This window comes from Danio rerio, chromosome 22 (genome assembly GCF_049306965.1).
Source record: "Danio rerio strain Tuebingen ecotype United States chromosome 22, GRCz12tu, whole genome shotgun sequence".
Lineage (NCBI taxonomy): Eukaryota > Metazoa > Chordata > Actinopteri > Cypriniformes > Danionidae > Danio > Danio rerio.
Window position 1 is genome coordinate 32178534 of NC_133197.1, and position 14688 is coordinate 32193221.

The following is a 14688-nucleotide window of genomic DNA, read 5'->3' on the forward strand; positions in this document are numbered from 1 at the left end:
CTCCACCAGAATTACAGATGGCACCCTCTGGTGCAGAATGTTTTCAGCCTCCTGACGATGACAAGAACGAGGAGTTAAATTTTTACAGATGGAATCATACTTGTTTGAACAACTGTCTCCTGCAAAGGCAAGACAGAAATGACACACACTGATAGCCCCACCCTAAAGCCATTCCATGTGACCACAAGTGATGTCATTTCATGGGGAAAGGGAAGGTTATGGTATTTGATAAGAGATTATGAAGGCAAATACATTTTTACAAAATAATGAAATGCTAAGTTGCATGGCAACCACATCTAAAAATAGTACAAGTAAATTCTGATTGAAATGACAAATCACAAAAATGATACAGACAACTTTAAGGTTATTTTATGTCCTCTTCGGAGGTCGAGGGAAGCAAGATATCTTCTTTGAAAGATTGAAAGAAACCACAACATGGAATGAAATGAGGGTGATTAGATGACAGAAACAGCACTGGATTATGCGGGCATCTAAGTAACCTTAATGGTTGATAGTTAGAAACCTGTCTGTTTATGCCAATTCCTCCTACTCAAAGCTTGCAGTAAGGTTTCCAAAATGAAACGCCATACTCTCTCTTTCCCTCTCTTTCTTGCAGATGTCTGTCTTTACCCACCCCACACTCACCCCACCCTGAAGGCCATCTGCACCCTTTGTCTGGGGCAGGGGACAAGGCTCCACCACCTCCTGCAAACACACAAATCTAGCTTTAAAGAAGGGGGCAGGGGTCCATAATTCCAACTGGAATGAAGAAAAATGACTTACTGAGCAGTAAAACATCAGCTCAACATAGACCTAAAGGAACTAATCGCTCCTCAACAGAACCTGTCCTGAACCCACTGCTGTGCTGATCCTTTCTCTGTGAAATATCAACTTTTATCCCTCTTTCTTTCCTACTTTCTGTCAGTCGTTTTCTACCCCCTCTGTCCTCTTGGGACAATATGACAGTGGATCTGCGAGACAGAGATAGCAGTAATGGAATTGGTCACCCAGATTATAGTTATTGTGTTCATACAGTTTTTGAAGCCTTTGTGGTGTGATATGAAGATCAGGTTTCCTTGATGTTCCCAGAGAGAAAGAAGTTGCTATTTTATAACTCAGGAGACTTTGGGCCCTATCATACACCCGCGCAGTGTGGCGCAAGGCATGACGCAGTAGTCTTTTGGTAGTTTCAGTTTGGCGCAAGAGTCGTTTTGAGGCGTTGCGCTACGCTGTTCAAATAGCAAATGCATTAGCGCTCGTTTGTGCTTCCATAGGCGTTCTGGTCTAAAAAGGAAGGCGTTCTGAGGCGGACCGCTGGCGCGTTGCTATTTTGAGAAACTAAAATAGATTTTTCATTAGACCAAAACTAACCCGGTCTAAACTCCGGTGCAGAGTTGTGCCTCGCTTACACACTGCTTAATACGCACAAGAGAGCAATAGGCAAATATCTTTACATATGAAAAAAATTAAATATTAAGGATATATATATAGGATATAATAAGAATAGATATAAAATATAAATATAAAGGATTAAAATATTACAAAACATATTATTTTCTAGCCTACATAAATATGAAAAATCACTGCTTTTATGTCTTCTTCATCTCGGGAGGCTTTTTCAGTTCATTCATAACAATTTGCTTTTGTATAATGTTATTATTATTAGCAGTATTATTTATTATATCCATATTTATATTTGTTTTATTAAAAACAAGCTTAAATTTGTCCACCTGTCAGGTTTAAGACCATATGGGGCACTGCATGTGTTTTAGGAAATAACTCAGGTTTTTGAGCACATTTTGTTATTATTGTTCATTTATTTGTTTGCTAGAAATTAGAACTGAATTTAGAAATAGTTTTGAAACGAATATTTCCACTTAACAAACAAAAGTATTTATTTATAGACTAATTGATGTCTGTGCGTAAAGGTTTCCCTATCCAAGAGCGAATGTGAAAGTAGATCATTTATCTCTCATTCTCACGCAGTAGATGCTCTGTTTAACAGTTTTCTTTAAAAAAAAAAAACTGTTAACTGTTAACTGTTTGCTTGTGAAATGCTCATTTTTTCCACTTAGACTTACTTTGCGTCCTGTAAAGAGTCTTGGCGCGATGCAGTTGACTCTTAAAGGGAATGGGAGATGAGACTCTAATTGGTTTATTCTCAAAACACACCTATAACTCATTAAGAAAATAAACTCAACCCTTTTAGACCATGCGCCGCGGCGCAAGGCAGATTTCCCGTCCTTAAATTAGCAAAAACGCGTCCTGACACGCTCTGAAAGCGTTTGCGCCCCATCAAAATAGAGCCCTTTGTCTCCGATGTTACTCCAGTAATTTCTCAGGGGAAATAAAGCTGGACAAACAAGATTTACTGACAATGTGTTGGAGTTTTAAATGTACCTGGTATAGCATTTGATCAAAAATGTGGTTGTGGATTTTGGTAACTTGGTAGGAACGTTTAGTAGAAATGTTTAAGACATTGTTCAGAGATTAAATTCTGAGAAGCATGAGGCCAATTCTCCGTTTGTGCTTCTTTTAATCTTGTTGCTGACTATGGCAGAACTAGCAGGTTGTGACCCAAAAAGGGTTGAGAACAACAGGGAAAACAAAGCTTATGCAAATAATCATATTGTCATGCTTATAAATTTTAGCCCACTTTTAAAATGGTAGACAAAAACGGTTCTAATTGTTGATGCCAAGATTGTGCGTACAACCCAAATTTGCTGCTTGATGTCCAGTGAGACACTGTGTCTTTTAATTAGAACCACTAAGGAAATAATTGAGATACAAATGAGATCAAATTTAAGACTTGTGAATATTGTTTTTACTAGGTTGGATTAACTATTGAACCTAAACCTTGTGTCCCTAAAGAACCTTATCTCTAGTTAATCTAAAGTTTACATGGCGTCGTCTTAAATTTGCATTAACCTTCAAACGCAGACATACAAAAACATGTAAATTTTTAAGCTTTTAAGTTCATGTCCTCTTACCAAAGAGATCCCCACAATACTCGTGAAATCTCTATTCTGCCGTTAAGTGGCTGAATAGATGCGCATGACGTCCAGATGTTCCTCAGCAAGAGGTACCCCAGTGTCTCTCTTCAATCTGGCCCAGACGGCAGACCTCTGTCAGGGTTTGCACGGGGCTTTCAGATCCCAGCAAACCACCAGGCATTGTCTGGCCTAAACAGCCGTCCCCAATGCCATGAATGGGAAGAATAAGGGTGAGCTGGTTTGAATGGAAGACCTACTTTACAGACGGATGATCTCTCTCGCTCTCGCTCTCTTCTAGACCATATTGTCTGTCAATGCCATGGTGAAGCAAGCGGAAGCCCTGGAGTGGAGATTGATTTTGGGATTAAACCCCAGGGCTGGCGGCATTAATCAGACGGGTGAAGGAATATGTGTGTGTTGTCTGAAGCCACGTCCATGTAAGTGACTGTGCAAGAATTTGACTGTTGTGCGGGCAGCTTGGTCAAAGTCAAACCACCTATTGAAAACTTTAGAGTTTTGTCCCTATGGCCACTACTAGCATGATATGAGAGTGAAAGCTTTGGGCGTCTGTGACTAGGGGTTGGGGGGATAGAAATGTCCTTGTGAGTGGGAGGCATTAAATTAGGGTGTTTAAAACGTCAGGGAGATGAGCTGTAGGCGGGGTCAGGGCACCAAATGATGAGGTTCTTGTTGCTCTGGGGCAGTGCTGGCCTCTGATCCGTGCGAATGAGAATAATGGCCATTTCTTTCAAACTGAGGGTCTCTCTTAAAATCACAACCAACAGCCATCATACTAAAGGAGTGGGATTTACTTCATGTGTCAGAGCAAATTTAGGACCTGGGAACATTGATGTAGGCCTTTCAAAGGCCAGGGTTTGGGGCTAATTCTGTGTCACCTCATCATTTGAATGATGTTTCCCTCTGGGTGGTACTTATGTTTTATGGTTTTATGAACCTTCTCTGGTTCCTGTTCTTTGGTTCCATCTTAAGTCTAAACTCTTTAATGTATGGCACAATTTATGTTTTTTTTTTTAACCCACAAACCTCTAAAATCCAAATACTGCGAAAAAATACATTTATTTTAGCAATATGTATGTAAGAGGATATTTCTTTGTGGTTGTTAGGTGTAATATTGGATGTTCTGGGTGGTTTTGGAGTGGTTACTAGGGATTTCTGTGTGTTTTTTACACTCTGATATGCAATTACTTGGGTATTATGGGGGTTTTGTTGTGTATATGTTATTGTAGGTGGGGGGTTGCTAGCATGTTTAAAGTGGTTTTCATGTTGCCATGCAATTACTTGGGTGTTTTGAGTGGTTGCTATGATATTCTTGGTGCCTTGGCTGACTGATGTTGCTTAGGTGTTCTGACTGGTGTTAGCTTGTTGCTTTTTGATTGAGCGTTTTGAGTGGTTACCGGGATGTTCTGGGTGGTTTACGCATGTTGCTATACAGTTTCTAGGATGTTCTGGGTGGTTTAAGCCTGTTATTATCGAGTTGCTATGATGTTTTAGTGTGTTAGCATGTAAATTTGGGTGTTTTGAGTAGTTGCTATGTTCTTGGTGGTTTCTTTCACTGACGTTGCTTAGGTGTTCTGACTGGTGTTGGCATGTTGCTATTTGATTGAGTGTTTTGAGTGGTTACCAGGGTGTTCTTGGTAGTTTAAGCATGTTGCTTTGCAGTTTCTAGGATGTTCTGAGTGGTTTAAGCATATATGCAATTGGTACAATGGTTTAGTGTTTTAGCATGTTGCCATGTAAATTAATTGGGTGTTTTGAGTAGTTGCTATGATATTCTTGGTGGCTTGGCTCACTGATATGAAGTGGCTTAGGTGTTTTGACTGCTGTTAACATGTTGCTATTTGATCTGGTGTTTTGAGTAGTTGCTAGGATGTTCTGTGTTGTTTAAGCATGTTGCTATGCAGTTTCTAGGATTTTGTGTGGTTTAAGCTTGTTGCTATGCAGTTCCTAGGGTGTTCTGGGTGGTTTAAGCATGTTGCTATGCAGTTTCTAGGGTGTTCTGAGTGGTTTAAGCATGTTGCTATGCAGTTTCTAGGGTGTTGTGGGTGGTTTAAGTATGCTACTATGCAGTTGCTATGAAGTTTTTGTGTTTTAGCATGTTGCTGTGTAAATTAATTGGGTGTTTTGAGTAGTTGCTATAATATTCTTGGTGGATTGGCTCACTGATGTTGCTTAGGTGTTCTGACTGCTGTAAGCATGTTGCTATTTGATGCTTGGGTGTTTTATGTGGTTGCTAGGATGTTCTGGTTGTTTTTTCCTCAAGTTGAAATGCAATTAGAATGGGTTACTAGGTACTATAATTGTTTTAGCAGGTTGCTGTACTGTTTCTGCAGTGTTTGGATTGACATCTAGGATATTCTTACTGTTGCACCTGTTTGTTTGTGGTTGGTATTGGTGGTTATCAGGATGTTTTGAATAGTTTAAGCATGTTGCTATCCTGCAGTTGCTACAAAGTGTCAGTGTTGTTATGTCAGTCTTGGTGGCTTGGCTCACTGATGTTGCTTAGGTGTTCTGACTGGTGTTAGCATGTTACCTGGTTACCAGGCTGTTCTGGGTGGTTTAAGCTTGTTACTATGCAGTTGTTACAATGTTTTGGTGTTTTAACATAGCACCCCTGCTGAAAAATCCAGCTTAAACCAGCCTAAGCTGGTTGGCTGGTTTTAGCTGGTCGACCAGGCTGGTTTTAGAGGGGTTTTGGCCACTTCCAGGCTGGTTTCCAGCCATTTCCAGCCTGGTCTTAGCTGGTCAGGCTGGGAGATGACCAGCCAAAACCAGCTTGACCAGCCTAGCCAAGCTGGCAGACCAGCCAAAACCAGCTATATCCAGCTTAAACCAGGCTGGTCAAGCTGGTTTTAGCTGGAATTGGCTGGTCATTTTCCAGCCTGACCAGCTAAGACCAGGCTGGAAATGGCTGGAAACCAGCCTGGAAGTGGCCAAAACCCCTCTAAAACCAGCCTGGTCGACCAGCTAAAACCAGCCAACCAGCCTAGGCTGGTTTAAGCTGGATTTTTCAGCAGGGACTACAGTATGTAAATTAATTGGGTGTTGTGAGTGGTTGCTAGGATGTTCTGGGCAGTTTAAGTATGTTGCTATGCAGTTTCTAGGATATTATGGGTGGTTTAAGCTTGTTATTATGGAGTTGCTATGATGTTTTAGTGTTTAGCATGTTGCTATGTAAATTAATTGGGTGTTCAGAGTAGTTGCTATGATAGTCATGGTGGTTTGGCTTACTGACATGAAGTTGCTTAGGTGTTCTGACTGGTGTTAGCATGTTGCTATAAGATTGAGTATTTTGAGTGGTTACCAGGATCTTCTGAGTGGTTTTAGCTTGTTGCTTTGCAAATTAACTGGGTGTTTTGAGTGATTGGTGGGATTTTCTGGCTGATGTTTGCCAATTGACATGCAATTGCTCAGGTATGTTGGCTGTTTTTTGCATATGCAGTAGCTGGGTTTTTAATTGGTATTAGCATGTTGCTATACATCGGCTTGGGTGTTTCATGTGGTAGGTACCAGGTTCTGGGTGCTTTTTCCCAAGTTGAAATGCAGTTACTAGAATTGGGTAGTAGTTACTATAATTGTTTTAGCAGGTTGCTGTATGGTTTCTGCAGTGTTTAAGTGATATCTAGGATTTTCCGACTGTTTTGCACATGTTTAATTGTGGTCTAAGCACACTTCTTAGATTATAATTGCTGTGGGTGATTTTTGTACACCAGCCTGATTTGAATATGGATTAACATCTCTGTTGATCCTGGAACAACATTCCAATCAGCCAATCAGAGTTGAGGATACGTTTAACGTTTATGTTAGGTCTAGGCTTGGTTAGGCACTTTAGGTTTGTGCACTTCTACATTGATTTCCCTCTGATTTTAGAAATAATTTACAGTTATGGTTAGGTTTATGGGTAGAGAATAGGTATTGATTACCTTTTTGAACACAAATGATGTTCCAGGATCAACATGTTAATCCGGGATCGCATCATACTAGGCAAAATAATGATAGCCTATGCAATTTAATATGATGCTATCCAGTAAAGCAATGCTTAGTTGTTTCCAAAGTATGACTTTTTCCCTATGCACCTACATTTTGCACTTATAAATAGGCCTACATTGTGTACTTATATATAAGTAATGCATACACACGAACACTCTGGACATCTCAGTTACTACCTTCTCGTCACAAACTGATGTATTATTCATGCTTATTGCACAAACAGTGTGGGGCAAGTCATGCACCAAAGTGTAATACTCAAAAACCCCAAACTATGAACAATAGTATAGATGTCTACATCAGCAAAACACCAGTAACACAGTAAAAAATGCTGCCCCAGATTCTGATAGCAGTGTGCGTGAGTATGCATATTTTTGTCATTGACTTCCACAAAAACTTCCAATTGTTGACCACACGCAAGCTAAATCATTCACCACTAAACGCTGTCACATGGCACGGCAACTGAGTCAGACCTGAAGATCACATTTAAACACCCAAAATGGATAAAATCAGCAGACAATTGCAACACATGGAGTGACATCACACTGCGAGGGTGTTGAAATGCAGCAATAACAAACAGAAAAACAGCCAGCGAACTCATGGGAACAGAAAACCACTCTGTGGTAGCCGAAAGCGTGAGAGAGGCAGCTGTGAGGTGACAAGAGTTACATCTTCTACTTCTCTATAAAAAAAAAAAAAAAAAATCTTCTGCCTCTCCACCTTTAACTCTGTTCCAAAAGTCTTCATCACTGTCTGCTCCCTATATGTGCTGAGACTACATTGTTTAGTAATGACTGATCTGCATCTCTGTGCTCTGCACTAAAATTACTCTCAGCCTATTTCAGAAGAGTTTGCTCTTAGCATGTTGCTAAGCTAACAAGACAGGTTAACAAATATGTTATATTAAGTATGTTACACTTGGCTCATTAAAGTACAGTATGTAGTTTGCATGTTAACAGTGAAATGGGTACAAACATATCATATGCAAATATTCCTTGAGTATTTAAGCTTTTTGAAGATTTGCATAAGATTTTGTCATTAGCATGTTGCTAAGATAATAGAAACATTCATTCATTTTTCTTTCGGCTTAGTCTCTTTATTCAACAGGGGTTGCCACAGCAGAATGAACCACCAACTTATTTTTAAAAAACGTAAATTATTTTATGTATTAAAGTATCTCATTATTAATTTAGCAACATGTTAACATCAAACTCTGCTGATCCTTTGGAACAAATCTAGTGAGAATCACCCAAAAATGCGAATTGTGTTATTTATTACTCACCCGCATGACCTTCAATCATCTTAAGGACACAAATAAAGATATTTAAGATGAAATCAGAGAGCTCCCTCATCCTCCATAGTCAACAATTTTCTCGACTCATTTAGACTCCAGAAAATTACCAAAAAACAAATCCTCAAAACAGTCTGCATGCCTCCAGTGCTTCAAACAGACAATGCTAAAGCTACGCAAATACTTTTGTGCGCACATAAAACAAAAATAACTACTTTATTCAACAGTTTCCTGTCTTCAGTGTCAGTATATTGCGCACTTTCACGTGTAATGCTTGGTGCGCCTCTCAGATTTGACCTAAAATATCTTCATTTGTGTTCTTAAGATGAACAAAGTTCGTGGACGGGTTTGGTCCGACATGAGAGTAATTATTAACAGTTTTTATTTATGCGTGAACTAACCCTTTAAATTAGGAATCTTGTAAGACTCCTTAAATTGCTGTGTTCTGAGGTCACTCATAGTATTTTGCAACATAGCTGTCAACTGTGCAGGTGTGATTTCCTGTGTTAAAACCCAATGTTCGTATACTCACACACTAGATATATCATTCAAACAAGTCTTGACCTCTCACTGATTAAAAGTCTGTACATAAATAGTGTTTGTCCCACTGTTAGAGGAGCTGATGGACACAGTCAACATTCACAACATCCTGGCCTCGGGTGCTCATTAGGTCCGTAGACCTGTGTCTCTCTTTCTCTCTCTTTAATCATCTCCTTTCCTTCCTTGTAATTTTCCAAAAGAGGCCTCGTGCTAACAGCTACGACAGCGTCTAAATAAGCCCAAAGCTACGACTGGTTTACCCAAAAGACTGGAGGGACAGATGTCTCACTAGAGACAGGTGTCTGTGGTTGAGTGGCACACAAATAATAACTGGTTATCTGTTAAGACGACAAACCGCAGCGGACTGGGACAGATCGCGCTGACTGGAGGAGAGTTCGTACCCGTCTATATCATCCACCCCCTCTCTTTATCTTCCTCTCCCTCTTCCATTGTCACCAGCTGTCCCTCCTTGGGAACACAGGAAGACAATGAGCTACAAAAGCCAAAGGGCAATTACGTGCTGCCTAGAGAGTGTGTAGTCATGTAAGGGAGGGTTTGCATGTATGAGCGATGTGTTTGTGGAGAATACGTTTAGTATGTTTGTGCTTATTAAGTATTATTTACGAGTTGTAAGCATGTTCTGAAGCTAGCAATTTGGATATGTCAATAAGTGCTAATATGTTAGACAAAAAAGCTGGGTATTTTTGTGCTTATTGTGAGTTTGTATTGTAAACTTGTTCCAGAATGCTGAACTAAACTACTTTAATACTAAAGTAGCACATACAAATCTGTAGTTAGCATCTTGCGAAGCCAAAAACTGGGTATTTGGCGTAAAACATATTACGAAACAATGCTATGTATTTTCACACTTGTTAAAGCATTATGAAAGAGTGTATAGTTACATAGCATGTAGCATAACGAGGAATTGCATACTTAAAATTGTTCTTCCAAGTTTGTAGTTAGCATGTTGCGAAGCAAAAAATTTGACACTTGGCGTCAAAACATAGCATACAAAATTGCTCTGAATTTTTGTAATTATTAATGTATCGCATATAAATATTTATTTAGTGTGTTGCAAAATTAAGAAATCAATAGTTTGTGTTAAAAAGCATATAGAAATATGTATTTCGTTCTTCTTAAAAGATTGTGAAAGACTTTATATGTTGTAAACACACATGACATTGTAAAACGAATAACTGTATACTTAAAATCGTATACATTATACGTAAAAACGTAGCACACAAATATTGTGTGTATTTTTGGCTAACTACGGCAAATGAGTTTGTAGTAAAAATATTTTTGTGACTAAAGTAGCACATACAAGTTTGTAGATAGCATGTTGTGATGCTAAAAATTCGACACTGGCGTCAAAACCATAGACTGTAAAATATAGGTCAAAACGTAGCATACAAAATTGCTATGTATTTTTGTATTTATTAAAGTATTACATTTAAATATGTATTTAGTGTGTTGCAAAATTAAGAAATCAATCATTTAAGTGTTAAAAAGCATATAAAAATATGTATTTCGCACTTCTTAAAGTATATGAAAGAGTTTATATGTTAGAAACTCACATGACATGTTACAAAACAAACAACTGTGTACAAAAATTGTATACATTATACATAAAAATGTAGCACACAAATATTGTGTATTTTTATGCTTAACTATGACAAATGAGTATTTTTATAACTAAAGTAGCACATGCAAGTATGTGGTTAGCATGTTGCGAAGCTAAAAATGTAATACTTGGAATAAAAACAAAACAAATATGCTATGTATTTTTGTGATTATTAAAGTATAACATGCAAATATGTACTTAACGTTTCGCGAAATTAACAAATTGATAGTTGAAGTGTTAAAAAACATATCACACAAACATGTATTTTTGCACTTTGTAACCACTAAAGTGTCATATTCAAAACATGTATTTAGCATGTTGCTAAACTAAAAATGGGATATTTGGTTTAAAAACTTAGTGTACCAATATGCTGTATTCTTGTAATTATAAAAGTATCACATATAAATATGTATTTAGCTTGTTGTGAAAATTAACAAACTGATAGTTTGTGTTAAAAAGCATATCACACAATATGCATTTTTGCACTTTTTAAAGCAAAGAGTCTATAGTTAGCATGTTGCAAAATGAACAATTGTATATTAAAAAAGTTATACTTCATATCTAAAATGCAGCACACAAATATGCTGTGTATTTTTATGCTTAAGTATTTAGTAAACGTATCCATAATGTACTTCTGTGACTAAAGTATCACATACAAATCTATACTTAGCATGTTACGAAGCAAAAAATTGCATGTTTGGCATAAAAACGTAGCATACCAAAATACTATGTATTTATGTGATTCTTAAAGTATCACATTTCAATATGTATTTGGCGCATCGCAAAACTAGAAATTTGATAATTTAAATGTTCAAAAAACGTATCACACAAATATGCATTTTTGCACATCTTGAAGCATTATGAAAGAGTCTATAGTTAGCATGATGCAAAACAAACAATTTTACAAAATGTAGCACAAAAATATTTTTTTAATTTTAAGTATGTCATATAAGTATGTTGTAAACTTGTCCAGAATGTATATATTTGTAACTAAAGCAGCACATACAAATCTGTACTTAGCATGTTGCTAAGCTTAAAATTGGATGTTTGGCGAAAAAAAAAACAATGCATACCAATATGCTAAATTTTTTATTATTAAAGTATCACATATAAATATGTATTTCGCATGTGGTAAAATTAATAAATCGATGTTTTGTCACACAAATGTCACACCTTGTATTTCTGTAACTAAAGTACCCATTAAAAAAAATGTAGTTAGCATGTTGCAAAGCTAAAAACTGGATACTTGGCATAAAACCATGTAGCATACATATGTATTCTTTAGCTCTTTATTTAACTCTTTAGCTATCAAATTGATAGTTTCAAGTTTGATATTAATATGCTTTGTATTTTTGTGATTATTAATAATTTATAAATATGTATTTAATTTATTGCAAAATTAACAAATCAATAGTTTGTTTTTGAAACATTTCGCACATATGTATTTTCACACTTTGAATTTTTGTGACTAAAGTATTATATACAAATCATGTGGTTAAGTTATTGCAAAACTAAAAATGTAATATATGGCGTAAAAAAACATCCTACAAATATGGTATGTACTGTATTTTTGTGATTATTAAAGTATCACATATAAATTTATAGTCAGTGCCACCAACAAATTGGTGATTTAAAAAACATTTCAAACAAATATGTATTTTCTCACATTTTGTGATTAAAGTAGCACATACAAATCTGTAGTTAGCATGTTGCAATACTTGATGGATAGGGTTGCGATACTTGTTGTGATACTTAAATTGGATACTTGTTGAAAAAACAAAGCATACAAAATTATTATTAACATAAATTAAATTATTAATATTTTTGTAATTATTAATGCATCACATATAAATATGTATTTTTGCACTTTTTAAGTGACCAAAGTAGCACATACAAATCTGTAGTTAGCATGTTGCAAACAAAGAATTTAGCTTACTAATATACTGTCATTGTAATTATTAAAGTATCACATATAAATATGTATTTAGCGTGTTGCAGAATTAACAAATCAATAAATTGTGTTAAAAAAAACATAGCACACAATATGTATTTTTGCATTTCTTAGAGCATTGTAAGAGTCTACAGTTAGCATGTTGAAAATGGAAAAAAATAAACTTTAAACGTAAAAATTTAGCACACAGATATTCTGAATAATTTTTATGCAAAAAAATTATGTACGACATATACAGGTTTGTAGTAAACTTGTCCAGAATGTATTTCTGTGACTAAAGTATCACGTTCAAATCTATATTTAGCGTGGCGTAAAAACATGTAGCATACAAATACATCTTTTAGCTCTTTAGCTATCGAATTGATATTTTTGCAACACACTAATTGCATATTTATGTGATTAGCCTGTTGTCAATCTATCAATTTGATAGCTAAAGAGTAAAAAAAAAACATCATACAAACATGGTATTTATTTTTGCTGTTACTGGGAGTTTCTAGATAGCATGTAGCAAAGCTTGCAATTTTATTCTTAAAATTGTATACTTTATATGTATACAATTGTATACAACTTTATATTAAAACATAACACCCAAATATACTGCAAATTGTTGTGCTTAAAGTGTCACATATGAGATTGTAGTAAACTAAAGTAGAACATTTAAAATTGTTGTTAGGTCGGCACAATAGCCTACTGGTTAGAGCGCCGACATATGGTGCAGTAGCACGTCAGGGCATCCCAAGTTTGAATCCCGGCTCGAGGATATTTCCCTACCCCCCCCTCTCTCTCTCCAACTTCACTTCCTGTCTCAATACTGTCCTATCTAATAAAGGCAAAAAGGCCGAAATTGAATCTTAAAAAAAAAAATAAAAATTAGTTAGCATGTTGCGAATGTACAAATTGAATACTTGGGATAAAAACATAACATAAATAAGCTATGTATTTTTGTGATTTAGTAAAATTTCAAAATTGCATTACACAGATATGCTGTGTATTTTCACAATTGTTAAAGCATCATTAGCACTGTAGCTAGCATGTTGCAAAACAAATAATTTCATACTTCAATTTGCATAAAAACGTGGCACACAAACATTATGTGCATCTTTGCAGTTATCGAAATGTCACTCGTTTGTAATTGCCATGTTGTGAAGCTAAAAATGTCATTCGTTAATAGCTAATTTAAATAACGCAAGATTTTAAAAATACCATGTAGGTGGTTTATTAGCAATTAGCATTATCATGGTTAGCATGTTGCAAAGCTAACAGTTGCAGACCAAAATATCTACGTGTTAGTTAACCCAAATACCACAAAATCATGCTATATTTTTACTTTTATAAAGTGTAACTTACAAGTTTGCAGTCAGACTGTTGCGAAGCTAACAATTTGATGCGTAAATATGTCTTTAAAGATGTAACACACAAACATGCTGTGCATTATTGTGCTTTTTTATTGTATTGCATAGGTTTCTAGTAAGATAACAATGGCACGTAATACAAAAATATGCTTTGTAATGAGTTTATAGTTAGCATGTTCGTGTCAGGAGGGTTTGTAGCTATCATAAATGAAATATGTATGTTGATTGCTGAGCTCTAGGGAGGGGTTCGGTAAACGTGTTGTTTTGATACTGTTTGTGAAGGGAAGGGTGAGAATAGTGCAACTTTGATAACATCCAGGAAGTCCTTTTCCATGTCTCACAGGCATCTGGCCAAACAAAGGCCCCCGTGTGACATCTGATCGCCGTCTGACCCAAACAAACCCGCTGCAGCACCTGAGGGTTCAGAAATATTAGTCGGGCCATTCTGTTCAGCGCACTTTCATTTAATATGTAGCAGATGAATTATTCATATTTTCCTGGGAATTAGATTAGTTGGTTTACTTGGTGTTGAGTGGAGGTTATTCCTAAACAGATGCTCCACTGACATCTATCACTAAAACTGGCAATTTATTAAGAACATGATTCCACACAATCGATTTGTGTTGAGAATACATGAAGGGATTAAGTTAACATGTTAGTTTTTACAAATTTAAGTGGATTGAACATGAAACAATTAAGTAGCCTCCCAAAAAACTCAAGAATTGTGTTGTTTCAGCTGATTTTAAATAAGTAGTTTTAACCATCAGCAAACATAATTTTTTGAGAGTTTTTCAGTGAACTTTCTTTATTTCTTAATTTTTTTAATCTATTTATTAAACTTTTTCAGATATAACAAAGTAATTTTAGAGAAATTTAAACAAATAATATTCCCACCCCATGTTCTCCCTGTGTTTTTTCAAGGGTTTCCACGGGGT